The 17566-nt window shown below is 47.7% G+C and overlaps 1 long non-coding RNA gene across 3 annotated transcripts; it reads left to right on the top strand.

Moving 5' to 3' along the window:
* The first annotated feature begins 1640 nt into the window (after positions 1-1640).
* On the top strand, positions 1641-13589 carry LOC113598523 (uncharacterized). Of its 3 annotated transcripts, none has more exons than XR_008298582.1 (6): positions 1641-1723; positions 7857-7963; positions 8792-9006; positions 9106-9295; positions 10046-10201; positions 11791-13589. It is a non-coding gene; the product is annotated as an uncharacterized LOC113598523 (long non-coding RNA). The 3 variants fall into 3 exon arrangements; XR_008298580.1 differs by having other exon boundaries at positions 9099-9295; positions 11791-13588; XR_008298581.1 differs by lacking the exon at positions 10046-10201 and having other exon boundaries at positions 9099-9295; positions 11791-13587.
* Positions 13590-17566: the final 3977 nt, after the last annotated feature.

Below are 17566 nucleotides of genomic sequence, written 5' to 3'. Positions count from 1 at the left end.
GATACCCTTCACACATGGGGACCGCTCTAAACCATGCATTCTCAGTGGAGATGAGAGCACCCTCCAGGGTGATTCTTGGGGGAAGGGCGTAAGAAAAACCTTAGAAATGGTTTATGGCCCTTCGAAGGGCCACATTGCATAAGCAGATATACAGTATATCTGTGGCACTAAATTTTCATGGGGAGATTGGGTGAAAAAGATCTAAAGGCTCCTTAGGGGAGTTATAATTTAAAAAACAGTTTGAGGGGCCCCTGGGTAGCTCAGTCGGTTGGGCGTCCGACTTCAGTTCAGGTCATGATCTCACTGTTGGTGGGTTCTAGCCCCGTGTCAGGGGCTCTGCGCTGATAGCTCAGAGTCTGGAGTCTGCTTCGGATTCTGTCTCCCTCTCTCTCTGCACCTCCTCCCTCGCACTGTGTCTCTCTGTTGCTTGAAAATAAATAAAGTTTAAAAAAAAACAGTTTGAGAAACACTGCTGTAAACATATTTATTGACTGAGTGTAATTTATGGCTGGGGATGGTGTTTCATGGCTCCATCTTGGACAAGTAACCTAAGCAAAGATTCCTGTATCTGGAGACTTAGCCAACTGCCATAATATTTTGACTTCGGTTTCAATTATACTCTACATGTCCCACTGTCCTTGTGGTTTGAGATTCAATGTGAAGCCACGGGCACCAGGGAGGACTCTTTGGTCCTTCACCAATTTGAGTGCGAAAGTGAAAGAATTCCATCATGGAAAAATTGGAAGGGAATGAAGCTGGTACCACGAAAGTAGCAAGGAACAAGGCAAAGCTATTTCATGGGGAATGACCCACAAACTATCTCTTACAGAGCGTCCATTCAGCTATGACTCTGCCACTTACCCAATTTTTTTAAGACGCAAATCTCACTTTCCTCCTCTCTGGAATGGGGACAAGAGTAGGTGTCATCCCCACCTCAGAGTGTTCTGGTTGATATCAAATGGGATCACCTGTGCGGACACACAGTCTAACCTGTAAGTTGTTAATTTTAGCATATTGTTATTTTCCCGATGATTGAAATATTACTTCCCTAGACTATGAGGACGCAAGCAAGGATTTGAAAGAGTAAGATCTTTCCGTGCCAGTGAAAGATCCATTTCAGGCCCTGGAAGACCTCACATGATGTGGCGCATGCCACGTGCCCCTACTTGGATGCAAAAAGAGCCGGAAGGTGAGGCCTCAGACCAAGCACTTACTTTCCAGAAGCGAATTTGTACAATTGAAGGGCGCCACAAGGAAGACAGCTAACAGGCTGTGCCATGAAAGAAAACCACTTAAAACTATACCTAAATGTTAATTACCCATAGCACAAGCATACAAGAAGTTAAACCATCTTAGAATGGTACCTTCAAAAGTGGTTCCAGTTCTGCATCTTGACCCCCATTTCTGTCCTTGGGTCTCTTTCTCTTTGCAAGAACACCTCCTTCTTCCTATTTTCATTGTGTGTATTTTACCGTTAGGGCAAGTGCCCTTCTATCTGTAGGAGTTTCTTTAACCATAGATTCCACCCCTTTACCCTACAGGAGTTTTCCCCTATATTGGAGTTTATTCAGTCTGGAATAATCTGCCATCTTGGGAGATTCCTGGGGAGAATGTAGGACAGTAGGGCATTCCATGGAAGCCTTTGACATTCCAAGACCTTCAAACAAATCCACTGGGAGGGGAACACAATGATTCTGGTCCCTGTAGAGCTTTCCACACCAAGGTAAGGGGCAGTTACACTTTCTTATCTTTCCACTTTTTTGGAGTATTATTGAAACAGATACACACGTATACACACATATAGGGGAATCTTCTGAAGACAAAGATCACTTTTCAGAAAAAATTCCAGTTTCAACCCACAGAAAGGGACAGAAACCCTTTTTTAACTGCACCACCATGGTAAGCTGCTTTGGTAAACTGCTTCTCTCATAGTAGAGTTCATGATTCAAGTATTAAAACAGAGTAGTGTTGGTTGGTCATTTGTTTTTCACTCATCTTTGACTTTAAAAAAAAGTTTATTTCTTTATTTTGAGAGAGACAGAGAGAGTGTGAGTGGCAGAGAGGCTGAGAGAGAGAGAGAGAGAGAGAGAGAGAGAGAGAAAGAGAGAGAATCCCAATCAGGCTCCACAATGTCAGCTCAGAGCTTGATATAGGGTTTGAACCTGAGATTGTGACCTGAGCCGAAATCAAAAAGTCAGATGCTTAACCAACTGAGCCACCCAGGCGCCCCACCTCTTTGATTTTTAAAAGTACGCTTAAACTTTGGGAGAATAAGAAATATGAAGCATTGTATTTATCATTTGCAATAGTTTAATTAAATTCCCAGACAAATGCTATTCCTCACCCCCCAACCCTATGGGGAGTAAGACTAGTTTCATTCTTCCACTTAAGACTTATTTTCACTTCCTTCCAGCCTGCTTTCTCCTGTTCATTTGTGCTTCAATGCCTTTGCCTACTGTGTCCCCCTGACTAGCAATGCCCTTTGAATGATTTTTTTTTCATCTTTCAAGATCCAACTCACTCTGTGCCACTTTCCCTGGCTTCTCTGGCCCATGCTGGCCTGTTTCTCTGACCTTCTACTATGTTCCACAAAGTTGAATAAATAATTGCTTTACATGTTTTTTCCTCTGTTGCCAAGGTTGTATTTGCCGGCACGCGGAGTAAGTGCTTTATACATATTTATTGTCTGGATGAATCTCACTTGATGGCTGGAAGTGAGAGAACATTCTTGGGTAATTGATGAGAACTGGTGTTTCTTCAAACTCTCTGGGAACAAGGAAATTAGCTTATGACTTCATTCTCACAGGCTGTGCAACCTTGAGCCACTTACCTAACTTCTGTAAGTCTCGGTTGGGGTATAAAAAGGAGATAATGGAAAAACGACCACTTTGTCCATTTTTTGGAAGAATGAGGAATAAGATAGGAAAAGTGGCTAGTGCAGCGCCTGGCATATAGCAGGTGTTCAATCAATAGTAGCTGTCATTAAGAGTGTTGTTATCATCGTTATGGTAATTCTCCGCATTATCCGATACAGTTCTGAGCATGTTGATTGACCATCTAGTCCTGAACAATGAGGCTGTTCAAATGTCCTGTAGCATCCTTCACTGGCCTGTTCTCTATGATTTGCTCAGGGTGCAAGAGACCTGTCGAGGAAAATAAGTTGGAAGATTCAGTAGAAGTGCTGTATCCAAGTTTCATAGCCAAGCTACGTAAAAAATGAAAACTTTCCCACTGAATTTCCTGGACTGGCATGAGGTGGGTGTCGTACCCACACCTTAGTTCAGACTACGTGAGGAGTGTGATAAACCAGAACTCTGAATAGTGGCTTTCATGAAGCGGCTCAGATAAAAATCTTACTATTCAATTTTTTATTTACAACTTGGAAATTCTAGATTGGTTGACGTTGGCTCCATACTTTAAACCAACTGATGGGAAGAAAAATCTGTTATTGATTTACTGGCCTTCTTTTTTTTTCTTTTTTTTTTCCCCTCTTGCCTCTGAGCACTGATGAAAAGTCTCTCCAAAACAAGTATTGGGGGCCTCACAGTCCTCAGGGAACTGAGGGAGGAGGTGTGGGGTGGGCAGCATTTGCATCTCATTGCTGGCTTCGAGGGTTGTGTCCCTTCTTCAAACGTTTCACTCTGGCAAGCCACTCTTCTTCCCCCATCCTCAGGGAAACCCTTGCCCAGCAGAGTGGCCCATAAGCAGGAATCAGCAGACTTGGATTCGGTTCCAACAGGGCTCCCTCAACAGCCCCTCCCATGAGCTATACACATCTCAGTAGACGTCTTTCCTGGACAGTCTCCTACCTTTGCCACTCTATCCCCCCAAGGGAGGGTCTAGAGGTGGAACAGTTCCATCAGGTAGGTAAAGGTACAGGGGGAAAGACAGACTTTGATCCAGCCATAGAGGAAGCCTCATACTCTGCGTTAGGGCTAAATCTGAAATTGGACACGCACACACACACGCGCACACACGCACACACACACACTAATGATGGGGAGCTGAGTGCCAGATACCACGCTAGGTGCCATCTTACATATTCTTCATAACAATCCTGGATAGTGGAACTTACTACCTTGAATAAGGCTCAGAGAGCCCAGGCGGCTCCCCCAATATCACATGGCTGGTGGGTGGTTGGAGCTGAACAAACCATTTCCCCCGGGCTTCGATCGCTCACGGGAGGGGGTTGCTTGGGCTTCCTGGCCTCAGTAGAGACGCACCGGGTCACTACAGAGAACTGCGCTCAAGTAAGCTGGCAAGAGAATTCTGGCCGCGGAGGCAGCACCCTGTCCCTTGCCCTGCCCGTTTTTCAAAAAAGCCGGCCTTAGACCAGGCCCAGCATCACTCCCGCCATATCTGATTCGATAAGGAGTTGCAGAGCCAATAAGATTCAAGGGGAGGGACGTGAACTTCGCCTCTCCATGGGGAAGATGACAGTAAATGTATGGTCCTTTGTAGTTTCACCAGGTCTCCAGAGCAACTTGTTCCCAGGGAGTTCTGGGGGCGCTGAGTTTTTTACTGTACTTCATTTTCATGTTGTACCTTGCGCTTTTCAGAACATCTCAGGGACTATTTACTTCATTTGATTCTCTTCTCTATTTTTTTTTTAAGTTTACTTATTTATTCTGAGAGAGACAGAGACAGCGCGAGTGGGGGAGGGGCAGAGAGCAGGAGGGAGAGAATCCCAAACGGGGGCCGCACCACCAGTGCGGAGCCTGATGCAAGGCTCAAACTCACGAACCGTGAGACCATGACCTGAACTGAAACCAAGAGTCAGTTGCTTAACCGACTGAACCTCCCAGGTGCCCCTCATTTGATTCTCTTTTCTAAACAGAGCAGCTGGAGAGATTCTTTTTAAGAGTCAAGTCAGATTATGTCATACGTCTGCTGAAAATCTTCCAGTGGTTTCCATCCTACTCAGAGTCAGAGTCAAAGGCCTTACAAGGTCCTAATCCATCTGGTCCCATTTCCTTAGGGCGTCAGACTTACTACACCCCCCACCCTCATCCCTTCCATTGCTCTGGCCTTGCTGTTTTTTAATGTGCAGGCTCACTCACCTTTGCCTCAGGGCCTTTGCACCACCTGGAATACTCTTCCCGCAAATGTTCTCCGGGGTCCCTTCTTTGCATCCTTTGGGCCTAAGTCTCAATAGCCGCCTCTTAGACATGCCCTCCCTGGTCTCTCTTCAGCACTCCTCATTCTCCTTCATGTCTGACTATTTTGCCAAGACACTTATCACCGTTAGAAATTCTACATGTTTAGTTTACTCACTTATTTATCTGCTTCCCCCCGTGGAGCTCTAGGGAGAGAGGTTTTTACCCAGTTTGTTTACAACTGCACCGCCCCCCACTTCCCCGAGACTACCACAAGGCCTGCCCCTGAGCGATGATCCATAAATATTTAAATTCAATATGAAATATTGAATAAAAGCATGAATTCTTGCAGCAATGATATTTTCTAGTCAAGGTAAGTATTGTGCTCTCAGCTTTACAGATGAAGAAACAAGCCCACGAGTTTCCGTGACTGGTCTGAGATCACGCAGATGGTGGTAGAACTGTCTAGAACCGAGTGCCATGACCCCTAGCCCCAGGTCTTTTGGGCAATAAATTGCTGAGTTCCCATGTGGCTATTTCCATGCAGGGATGTGAACGACTCTGATATGGGTTCAGATACACAGACACGCAGGCTCCCACTGCAGTGAGAAGAGGGTACCACACGACTATCATTTCCTGGACAGAGAAATATGCATCTCTGCCCGCTGGGTTCAGAGCAGTAGTAATTACGAGAGTCTGGAAGGAAGTGAGAAAAACATCAGGGACATTTAACAACCTTCACTGACCTGCAAATTATTATTTACAGTAACACAGAGCATTTCCTCTGCGGAGGCGAAGACACAGAACATATTATGCCTTTTTTTTTTTTTTTTTTTTAACATATAAGCCTGAAACCCCATAGCACGCTCCGGAAGCAGACAAAGAACAGAAAAGAGTGAGTGGACAGGTCAGGATGGACTTAGCCTTAGGGGATGAAAGGAACGAATTCTTGCCATCCTTTTTATTAAATTCCTCCCAGAAACTCCCTGAATTTGATATTAAAACAATCTGAGAATCGCATTGTAAACTCTTCAGTGTCTGGGTCGGGCCTTACTGTTCATGCATCTCCTGTTGGTTGAGCGTACTGCTTTGTGACAGAAGGTCCGGAGAAGTGTGTCCAAATTGACTGCCAGGGCCAGGGCTGGAAGAGGCTTTGATTCGAGGCTCTTCCAACCTTGGCCCCCGGGGCACCCACCATCCCTGGCCTGGGCCTACCAGAGCTCTCCGCCTCTGCCGACAGGGAGCTCATTACCAACTAGAGCAGTCCTTGGTTCGTATTATACTTCTCAGGCTGAACTCCTGTCTGCCTCCTGTGAGGCCCACCCTTCGGCTCTAGTTCTGGGCTCGGGGGTGAGAGAGACTAAGTTAACGTCAGGTAAGCACTTGCACGTGTTAATGAACATGTTCTCAGTGTCTCACAGGCTCTAAAAGGCAGAACTTGGCAGCTAGGAGTTCTTGAAAGCAGGAGTTCTCTGAAAGTCCTCCTGTGTGTGTGTGCGCGTGTGTGTGTGTGTGTTACGGGGTGGGGACTGGGTTTCTAGTGTGATGGTGCAGAGCATGACGTTGGAGTCAAGATGCCTGGGGTCTGCTCCTGGCTCTGTCACACAGCTGTGTGGTTCGGGTATGGCACTTAGCCTTTCTGTGCCTCAGTTTCTCCACCTGTAGAATGGAAGTAATAATGACAGCTTCATAGGGTTGTTGTGAAGCTTAAGTGAGCTAATGTCTGTGAAGTGCCTACCTAGCCCATCGTTAGCCCTTCTATGCTGTCCACACACGCCCACTCATGCTTGCGCGCGCGCTCTCTCTCTCTCTCTCAAAAATAAACAAACATGTAAAAAAATTTTTTTAAATAAATAAATAAACGTGACATCCTCTACCTCTCGACTCGTGACAAAGCCTGCACATCAGAATGAATTTCTGGATTCATTTAGTCAGAATTAGCGCGAAATCACATAAAATAAGAAGAAAATGGTAGCCATGTACCAAATGTTGGATGGGTTAGAAAAGAACCATGAAGAAAGGAAGCTGACACTCCGAGGGCCAGCTGTGGCCCGGGCCTGCGTGAGGCCGTCCGCCTGCCCCCTCCTTCCACAGCCCTTGGGGTCGTGGTCAGAATCTCCCTGTTGTTAACGATGAGCAGTGAGCAGCTCAAAGTTCCCCGCTTTGAATCGAGAACCCCAACCCTAGTCAGTCGGCACCTGGCGGGGGGAGAAGCCTTCAGGATGTGGCGGGAATTTGGAGCCGGGGGGCAGGAGACCTGGTTTCTTATCACAAGTATTGAGGCAGGCTGGCTCCTGTTTCTTCACAGGTCAAGTGGGCATCAGAGTATCCACTTTACATTTCTCCCAGGGTTTGTAAGGTTGCTTTTGATCATTTAATTCATTTATGTGTAATATTTATTTATAGGCACAAGAACAAAACCAGAACTACCAAGGGCTGTTGGAGTCGGGGGGGGGGGGGGTGGTCTCTTTCTCAGGCCCCAGCTGTGGGTCCGTGCCCCGGACGTGACTCCCTAACTATGTCAGCATTTCGTTTTGGCAATTTCTACTACAAACTTAGATAATTCCCTTATACAGCTGTGTCTTGAACGTGTTTAAATTGCATCCGCTCTCCCTCTGCTATGACAGGGATTTTAGCACAATTACGCTCTCTCTCCTTTCCTCTGTGTTTTTGTACCTAAGACAGTTGTCTTGATAATCTCCTGGTCACCTTCACGGTTTTAAATAATGTACCTAAATCTTCATGTTGTGATTTCCTCAGCTGTTAAGCAGTACCTGTCGACTTGCCGGTAGAACAGAAATGCCACAGAAATGTCTGCCCCTTTGGCTCCTTGCCACCTCCCAGGGCTCAGGACCTTCCCAACACAGGTAGGCACTTGCTTGCTATTTGCTGCATGGAAGACTGTAACCTGAGCCAGAAGCACACCTGCGCTCCCTTCCCCTCCCCCACCTTCCCACTTCCTTCTCTGAACTGTAGTGTTCACTTTACTTTTTCAGGGTTTTTACGATTTATATTCTAGGTCTTCCAGGTTTCATCTGTAGGTTGGTTGGAAAACCTGAAAAACAAGGACACCAGGGTGGCTCAGTCAGCTGGGCGTCAGACTCTTGGTTTTGGCTCAGGTCATAATCTCACGGTTTGTGGGTTCGAGCCCCCCATCGCGCTGTGCACTAACAGCGGGAAGCCTGCTTGGGATTTCTCCTTCTGCCTCTCCCCCACTTGTGCTGTCCCTCTCTCTCTCTCAAAGTAAGTAAATAAAAAAAAAAAGAGAGAAATTCTGAAAAGCAATACACAGGGTATAGAATACTGTGATTATAAAAATATTATATATTGCAGAACCAAGGAATATAACCACATCTGCATCACTTAACAAGGGGACCTTGGGCAGGGGATGTTCCAGAAGCCAAGGCCAAGTGGATTTTTTTTTTTTTTTACCCAAGCAAATGCCGTCACAGTCAGTTGCTGTCCATGGAGGAAGGTTGGGGGCTGTAAAACTCAGAAAGGCCTTTAATAGTGACCCCACAGCCTATCCCTTTTCTTCATAGCTATGGTTCTGATTTGGGAGTCTCCCCAGGGCTTTTCTGGGAAGGGCACCTCCTTCCCCAGGCTAGTTCTCTCTTCCTCTATGTGTTTCTGGGGTGTAGATTATTCCACTCAACTTTATCCATCAATATGACCTCATCCTCTTTGTGTTCTAGGCGTTTGTGAAATTTTCTGGATTGCTGCTGGGATCTTTTCATGCTTGATATGGATTTATTCTTTTGCATTTATTTACTGTTATTTCAATAAGATTTGGGAAGAAGGAGAGGTAAAGTAGGCCCAAGGTACCCTTTTGACCTTCAGCATTTATTTTGAAAATTTTGAAATGAACAAATATTTCTTCAGTGAATAACTAGGGGACCTTCTGGTTCAGGTGAGGAGGCTTGTCATGAGTGGGGTGTTTGATGGGGTCAGAGAACCAACACTTACATCCTAACAAACAGGGCCAATTCCATGTCCTTATAGATAAAAGAATACTTTCACCGGGACTACCTTGACAAGTTCATGTGTCCATGAGATGAGAATAGAGAAAAAAAGTACAGGAACAAGTTCCAGCGATGAGAAGAAGAATGAAAGAAGCATTCCATAATTTATCTTAAGGCAGCAATAATTTGTGTGTCTGGAGACACGCTTTGCAGGGAAAAGAATCAAGACTCGCTGAGGTAACGTCACGTAACAGAACGCGTGGGGTTGGTGACAAGCAGACGGAACTCTGAAACCTCGTTGTGTCTTGTGTATCTTCTGCAAAGTGGGTACAGTAAAATCTGCTCGGCGAGGATTGAGCAAAGCGACACATGGGAGGTACTCAGCATAGTGTGGGTTCTTTGGGACTGGTAATCCCCATGAGGCTGGGGGAATGGACTAGAAGAAAGTTGAAAGATTTGTATACCAGCTCTGTTGGGTTGACTGCAGCCATTGCTGTATCTTTATTGTCTTTCTGTCTGTTTTTGTCTGTTTCTCTCCCTGTCTCTTCTCCTCTCCCACCCCAGTCCTCAGCGCTAGTAAAATCTTTAAGCATCCTTTGAAAGAAAATTGCATGGTATCAGTCACAGGAATGTGCTACCATTTCACGGTGGCCATCCGCAGCTCTCTCCCAGGACCCCAGATGGAGAATCCCAGCCGGGCAGGAGAGCCTTTGGTGGAGGGGGAGTGGTGTTTCCTGGATGCTCTTTTGCCCTCTCAGCCATTTCCCTTAAGATGAAATGATCCCCTAGTTATGGGACAAATTTAGCCCCTATCACTCCATGGCCAGGGGCTGTGGCAATATTCTACTGACTCCTCCTCACTGGATTTTGGAAGTGTAGGCCGGAAAATCACTGTCAGGTTCTGAGGGCAGCACATTATGGAATAATCAGGACTTGGCACAGGATGATGTTAAAAGTGCTTTCTTTCTTCCCCAACACTACTTTCAGAGATGCTTGGTCAGATCGTTCTTCACTGCTTGGGGGCCGGCAACAGTGCACAGATCCACATGACCTCCCGGAGACCGGGCAAGTCCCTACTCCACTAGAGTCGGACTAGAACTCTTGGTCCCATCAGCCTCTCGTCTATAGACATTTTTCCTCGTGGTAAAGCAGCCCACCATGAGCTCCCCAAACACTCCCTGAGGTCAAGCCTCTCCCCCAGTGAGGGATTAGAAGCGCCAACCTCACTGGCTGTGTGACTTTGAGCAGGTGACCTAACCTCTCTGGGCCTCCATCCCCCCAGCTCCAAAGTGGAGTTAACAATAGAACCTACCTCACTCAGAGGGTTGGGATGGGAATTCCGCACGTTAGTTTATCCATGAAAAGCCTTAAGACAGTGGTTCTCAACTTTGGTGTGCTCAGAATCCCCTGGAGGGCTTGTTAAAACACAGATTGCTGGCTCCCAGCCCAGCACGTCCCTTTAGTTTGCATTTCTAACTAGTTCCCAGGTGATGCCTAGGCTGCCTGACCGAGAACCGCCCCCACCCCCCTACCCCCATTTTAGAACAACGCCTGACATGGGACCAGCGCTGGGACCAGTATGATTTATTTGTTACTCGTTATGTACCTGAAAGATTTAAAAAAGGAATGCCACGGTACCTTTGGAATACTTGGCCTGATTAGGTAGTCCTTTTAGAAGATTTGGGATATCAAGGGGATTAGCTAGCCCTCCTATCTCGCTGGAAGGGCTGTAGGAAGATTAGGAGATGGTGGGGACCGGAGACGAGACGGGCAGCCTGGATGCATTTCAGTATCCAGGAGCCCCGTTGGCCTCCCCCTGCCGCTGAATTTATGGATAAAACAGAAGGCAGGCGTTGGGGAGCCAGATGAGGCCTGCCTTGCCTCACTCTCCAAGTATTTGGGGCTCAGGGTGGTACCAGGGGCTGTGGGAAATCATGACACTAAAGACTGGACCGCGGCCTTCGGCGATCTCAGTTGCAGAGCTCCCCCCCCCACCCACACACCAAACAGTAAATAGCCACTGGGGGCGTGTAAGGTGAACACGATGCCCCCCGTGTACTAGCCTTACGGCCTTGGGGGAGATGCTCTCGCTGGCTGAGCCTCAGTGATCTCGTGTATCCTCCCAGGGTCCCTGTGATGATAGGAAGCGCGGTAGAGCCCCGTGAGAGCGGGGACCTGTCTGTGCTTCGCACCGCGGCATCCCTGCTCCCCGCTGGTCCCCCCCACATGACAGGTGTGCCCTACTCTTGGTAGAAGGGGTGCTCTGCTGAGTAAAGCACTCGCGGCATCTGGCTGGTGGCGTCTGGGCACGGGCAGCTGTCCTTGTGACTTTGGGTGAGGACTGGCCTAATCGGGGGAGACGACTGGAAGATGTGGCAAGCTCTCCAGATCTGGAGGGATGGCAGGGAAGAGGAGGACGGAGGACGGAGGAAGGAGGGTGTTTCAGATGGGGCTGAGGGCATAAGGCAAGGGGTGTTCCAACAAGGGGCGTTCATCTCCCCCCAACTGCCTGCCCATGAAAAAAACAAGGGGCAAAGAATGCAGGTCAGTTTCTTCTTGTTTGCCTTCTAACTGGCAGAACATTTTGATGGAGACCAACCTGGGCATAAAAGAACATTCTTCATGTTCTGTGATCATGCCAGAGTGTCTTAGGTCAGTGCGTGCATAGGAGGCGTTCCACAATCTGTCTTCAGCTTAACCTTCCAACCGCATATCCATTTCTTCCCATCCAGGACTGTGGTGGCCCCCTAAACCTGGAAAACTCCTATTCATCCTTCAGGACCCAGCCAGTGCCTCCTCCTTACGCAGGCCTCAGAAGAGGAGGTCGCTTCTGTTGCATTTCCCCAGCCTCGGGTCTGGAAGGAGAAACACAATTCAGCAAAGCTCCCTTCTCCGGCTCCGGCCCCACCTGTCACTAGGGGAGCCTCAGCCGCCCGACCTTCCACGGCTTCCTTCTGTAGTTTTCCTGAGTGTCTCCAGAAGGTGTCATCTGTGTGCTCTCCTGTGGGCAGCTGTTTATCTCCCGCATGGCATTTGTCAGTGCCCTTCTCCGCGGAGGGGGAGCAGGCTGCGGGGTGCCCCCGCCCCCCGGCTGCTGTCCGTGTGCCAGTGGTGTAACTGAGGCCACAGCACAGCGCCGCCTCCCGCTGCTGCGTGCTGAAAGCTGTGCTTGCTTTCCCGCAATCACGTGGTCTGGCTCCCAGATCCGTGCTGCAGAACAACTCTGAAATGGGGACAATGAGAGTCTAAGAATACAGACGGGCTATGAATAGCTCCCGCTCACCACGCCTTTCCTGTGCACGAGGAAGGGCGCTATAAACCCTTCTGTGGAATCCACGTTGTAATCCCCGCGCTGAACCCTGGATTGTTGCTAGTGAGGACCGCAACCCCCAGAGGCTCAGGGAGATTCAGTAGCTTGCTTCGGGTGTTCACAGCTGGTAACGGGCGGCTAGGAGTTTAAACCCGGGTCAGCTTGGCTCCAGAGTCCAGAACCTTCATGTCCCTGCCTTGGTATGCACACCAGCTCCCATGAGACGGAGCGATGCCCTCCTCAATGCTTCCCAGTTCCCTTGGCAGTCCATCGGCTGGAAGGCTCTATCTTACCCCACAGCAGCGCCTGGCTCTTAGTACAAGTTCAATAACAATTAAATGAGTGAAGAAATAAATAACTAGAGTCTTAGTCTCACCTGACACTCCCACCCCCAACTGATGGGCCTGGGGAAGGTCTCCATATCTATCCTTCCTCAACTTTCACCAATCAGGGCAATAATATTGCTTGGATGGGGTTCTTATAAAGCAGGCTGAGATGCCAACGCCTAGGAAACAGAACTCCAGTCTCAAAGGGGTCAATGGCAACAACGTACCAGCCTCACTGGGTTTGGCCCCCCACCTGCTCACACAGGCCTCAGTCCTCTGCAGAGCCCTGCCCAGTCCTTTTGGGAATCCTGGGAGAATATGTCACTTGTTCCAGCAGTGGTCTCCATGCGGTATCTTCCGCTTCCCTCCTTTCCCTCTCAAGGCCCTTGCGATGATGTCCTCTCTGGGCACGGCCCCCTAGGCCGCCTCACCCTGCACCTGCACCCACCACAGGACTATTGTCCACCATGTTCAGGGCCGTCTCCTCTGAGAGTGGCCAGCCTTCACGGTGCCAGAGCCACTCTGTGTCCTGCTTAGACGTGAAAGGGCTGCTACCCTGCTCCGTGTCACACATTCCATCCTCTGGGGCTTGACCAGATGATGATATGAGTGCCCCATGACTTACCAGGTCCTTTAGAAATCCTCTCCTCCAGGGGCGCCTGGGTAACACAGTCGGTTGAGCGTCCGACTTCGGCTCAGGTCATGATCTCACGGTTCGTGAGTTCGAGCCCCGCATCGGGCTCTGTGCTGATGGCTCGGAGCCTGGAACCTGCTTCGGATTCTGTGTCTCCCACTCTCTCTGCCCTTCCGCCGCTCACACTCTGACTCTCTCTGTCTCTCAAAAAAAAAATTAATAAATAAACATTAAAACATTTTTTTAAAAGACAGAAAGAAATCCTCTCCTCCAGCTTCACATGGCAGCCCATCCCCACAGTGCCCAGACGCATGCGTGGAACCGGGGGGTATGTGTGCACGCGCATGCCCTCTTGTGACTCCATGCTGTCCCCCACCCCACCCCCTGCCTTGTTCCCCACACTACATGCCAGGCTGCTCCTTAGACTTCTTTCCCCATGACGCTAATCAAACCCTGAGTATAGCTGTTTGCTAGTCTTGGTTCCTCACTCTCCTCCCCACTCATCAGGCAAATCCAGCCACATATGGATTCATTTTAAGGATTATGTGGGACCCCCCCCCACTCCCCACCATCCCTTAGCTACAGACTTAAGAAGACCAGCTCCTCAGTCCAGACGTCAGGTGAGCCAGCCTACTGGGGGAGGTGAAGGGTGGATTGAGCTTTATCAACAAGTCTGGCATTTCCAGATTTAAGGCTTGGATTTACTATGAAGCTGATGAGGGCTTAGGTTTCAGGACCTCCCTCCCCGATTTGCATGGGAGAGGCCCCGGTGCTCGTGTGTCTTTATAAAATTGGCAAAAGTACGCTATTTTAAGGTAGTCGGTTAATTGCTGGTTCTTTTTCCTTCCCCATCTTCCCTCCTGCACCTCCCTTCCTGTCAGGTGACATTAGAGTGGCCATGGACATCTTGGAGGGTCTCGGTAAAAGGCTATTAGGCTGGGGATACAGGAGTTCGGTTTCCTTGGGTTATGTTAACATGGTCTGTCGCCATCCTCCTGCGTGGCTGGGTTACTGCAAACCCTCCTGGTGTAGGAAAGGCAGAGATACTCCTGCTACCGAAGGGGGAGACTTGCCTCACATCACGGCCCAAAGATGTAGTCTCAGAGTCATCTCTCACTGTGACTGTGTCCCAAGGCACCTGGCGCTGGTAGTCGGAGACAGCAAAGTAGAGGCAGGACAGCAACGTGTGGAGCCAGAAGCTATGCTGTGGAAAGTTCTTCCCACCATCATGTGCCCAAAATTGTACGTGGAAGATTCTGGTACCACATGGAGGCCTAATTAAAACTATTACCCCCAAATACCAAAAACCAAAAAGCGAATGTTGATCAGTCACTGCTGGAGGAAAGACTGAATTACCTCTCCTCCCCATATGTAGAAAACAATAGTTCATAATCATCACCTAAAGAAGTAAGACATCCAAAAGAAATGCAAACAAAAGCATAGGAAAAAAAACCCCAGTAGTATGGAGGCGTGTCAGAAAGTTAATTGATACAACTACCGTGGGTATCTTTTTGGATTTTATAATATTTGGGTACTGGATGACTTTTGAAAACTTTTGTAATATCTTGTGGTTTCTTTTCTCCTTCTAAATAAAAATTCACACTTGCAACACATAATGTGCAACAAAATTCATTCTTTGTAACATGCTTTGTACTTTTTTCCCTTAAATTTAATTGTAATTAGCTTCAGGCTACTTCTAATTGTATTAGCCTGAATGGAATGGTATTGTCTTCAGGACCCATATAACCTGCATCTGCCCTGGGCATGGAGTTAACGAGTATTTGGACCTCTCCCCGCTTCTTGTCTGAATGTCTGAAGGGCCAGGGTGAGGTGGGGTGAGTTTCCCTCTCTTCCTACTTTTCCTGTCAGAATCGGCCATGGTAGCCACTAGAAGTTTCCTGCTTCTTATAACTCATCCTCTCTGGGTGTCTTTCTAGGCTTTTTCTCCTCACATCTTCTTACTCGTCGCCAGTTTTCTTAGATATGTCACCTTAGGACTTGCTACCCAGTCCAGCCTCAGTCAAGACTCTTCATACTCTGCAGTCTCCCTTCCTGTGCCCCACGTCCACAGGGTGATGTTGGATCTTTCCTTCCTTTGCTTTCCTTTCTCTCTGCAAGTCTCAAGATGTGCTCAGGATAGATCAGGCTCTATTACTAAACAACAATTCCATTCAAGGTCCTCATTGTCCTCAGTTCTGGAAAGAGTGGCCCGGAAATGTTGCCCATGGCCTGAGTCTACAAGACCATGGTTCATGAGGGGTAAGGGAAGGGTGTCTCCAATACTTTGTGAGTTGGTGATATTTGTATTTGAGGTCTCAGCACAGACACAGAAAGGGATGAGGATATCCCAGTGTCCTTCTCTCCCATCAGTGTGACAACTTTTTCAATTTTTTATCAACTTCACTCTCACTAGGTGGGAAGAGCATTTTATCTGTAGTTAGAAGATGTGAAATTGACTCTGCTGCTAATTCACTGAGTGTCCTGAAACAGCTCACTTCTCTCTTGGCGTTTAGAAAATGAGGTGATTAGGTTATGTGATTGCCACAGTCCCCCAAGCTATAACTTATCATGTTCTATGAATCACTGTGCTTGCAAATCTCTAATGAAACAGGGATTACCTACTCCTCCTAATCTTTGCAGACCTAGAATTTGAATCTTGTCTGCTCAGCATTGACAAGAAATCACAAGAAAACAGGTTCACATTAAAGAAAGGGGCCAGGGGGAAAATAACCCCAAGTTTCAGTAGAATCTTTTGTACTAATTACAGCTATAATGTTCTATGGTCATCAGACATTCAATAATCTAAAAGCTCAGTTATGTTTATTAGATTTTACTAACTAAGGTAGGCAGTCAGTGGAAGTATTTTAGAAAGAGTAGCACCTTCAAAGTGAAATTTTGATGTTGTTATTTTTGTTCTTTTAACTGGAAAAAAAATGTCTGGTTCTCAGGATTCTCTGCCCTTTCAACGGTTGTGGGGAGTCTTGTTACCTCCAAGTGTGCACAGACCCTCTTTTTTCTGCCATGGTTAGCCAACGCTAACCCCTCACTTTCTTGGTTAAAAAAATAAATGACTGAAGGAAGGGAGGAAATCCAGAATATTTGAAAGATACCAAGAACTTCTTTGAAGTAACTGAGGCCATGGGCTGTGGAGAGAGACCTTCATGGCTCCAAATACTGCCTCCACCACTGACTAGCTCCAGGAACTTCTGGAAAGAATGAGAGCACAAGGTACAGCTTGGAACAGTAGAAAGACAGACATGTACGTGGAGGGGTCATCCAGGTCCATTCAGGGAGGAGGGACATTTTGGGTGTTTCAAAGTTTCTTCAAGGCCATCCTCCTGCGTTTGTTGAGTCAATGCTCTGTGACTAGCCGCCTTCAGGTTTTCAAGATGGTTTCCCCGGTGTCTGGGGGAAAAGCATTCCACATGGGGGGGGGGGGGCAAGCGAGCAGCAAATCAGCTTTAGGAGAGGGTCAGCCTCATTGTTCCTTAATAGGTTAGCTTCTGGTTTATACATCAGCTTCCTATGTCTTTAGTTATCAAACACCTGTCTATAAGAAACTGATCTCTCGTTTCTGGGTCTGTACGGGCCAAATCTAACTGCTGGACCGGGCGGGCTGAGGACCAATGTGTGGACTGCAGAAACTTCACACAGCTACTGCTTCCCTGGGAGGTGGTCAGCCTACCCTGATGACAGCCTCCCTCTTACCAAGCTTCTTACCTGTAACAGATCTCAAGACATCTTGCAAATAAACAAGGGCCATCACTATACTTTGGAATATACTACTTAGCCAATACAAACAGGGTTTCTCTCTCTCTCTCTCTCTCTCTCTCTCTCTCTCTCTCTCTTTGTTTTTAAACCAAATTTGGTAGTCTGGCTTATCGCTCCCTCCTGCCCTCTGGCAGTTGCAACATATGTTAGCGGTTTGTTGTGGAGCATTGGATCTTTGGGGTTGATGATTTGTCGCTTGGGTCTATGTGGCAGAAGGGGTGGATTCCAAGAAACACATGTTTAAGAAATTCAGGAAGGAGCAAGGAAGTGGATATGATCATTGGCTAATTGGTTTGTTAGGCCAAAAATGCCTTTTGGTGCTCACCACAGCTCCAATGCCAATTCTTAAGTGGTGGTGACCTCCCTTGAGGTCACTGTGTGAATGACTATGATAAATGGCTGGTTTTGGAAGGTTAGGGATTTTTCTCTCTTTGCTTGTTCTTTTTTTCCCCCCCTTTGGTTGTTTG

This window comes from Acinonyx jubatus, chromosome B2 (genome assembly GCF_027475565.1).
Source record: "Acinonyx jubatus isolate Ajub_Pintada_27869175 chromosome B2, VMU_Ajub_asm_v1.0, whole genome shotgun sequence".
Taxonomy (NCBI): Eukaryota; Metazoa; Chordata; class Mammalia; order Carnivora; family Felidae; genus Acinonyx; species Acinonyx jubatus.
Note: the sequence above shows the minus strand (reverse complement) of the source record. Positions and strands in the feature narration are given on the sequence as shown.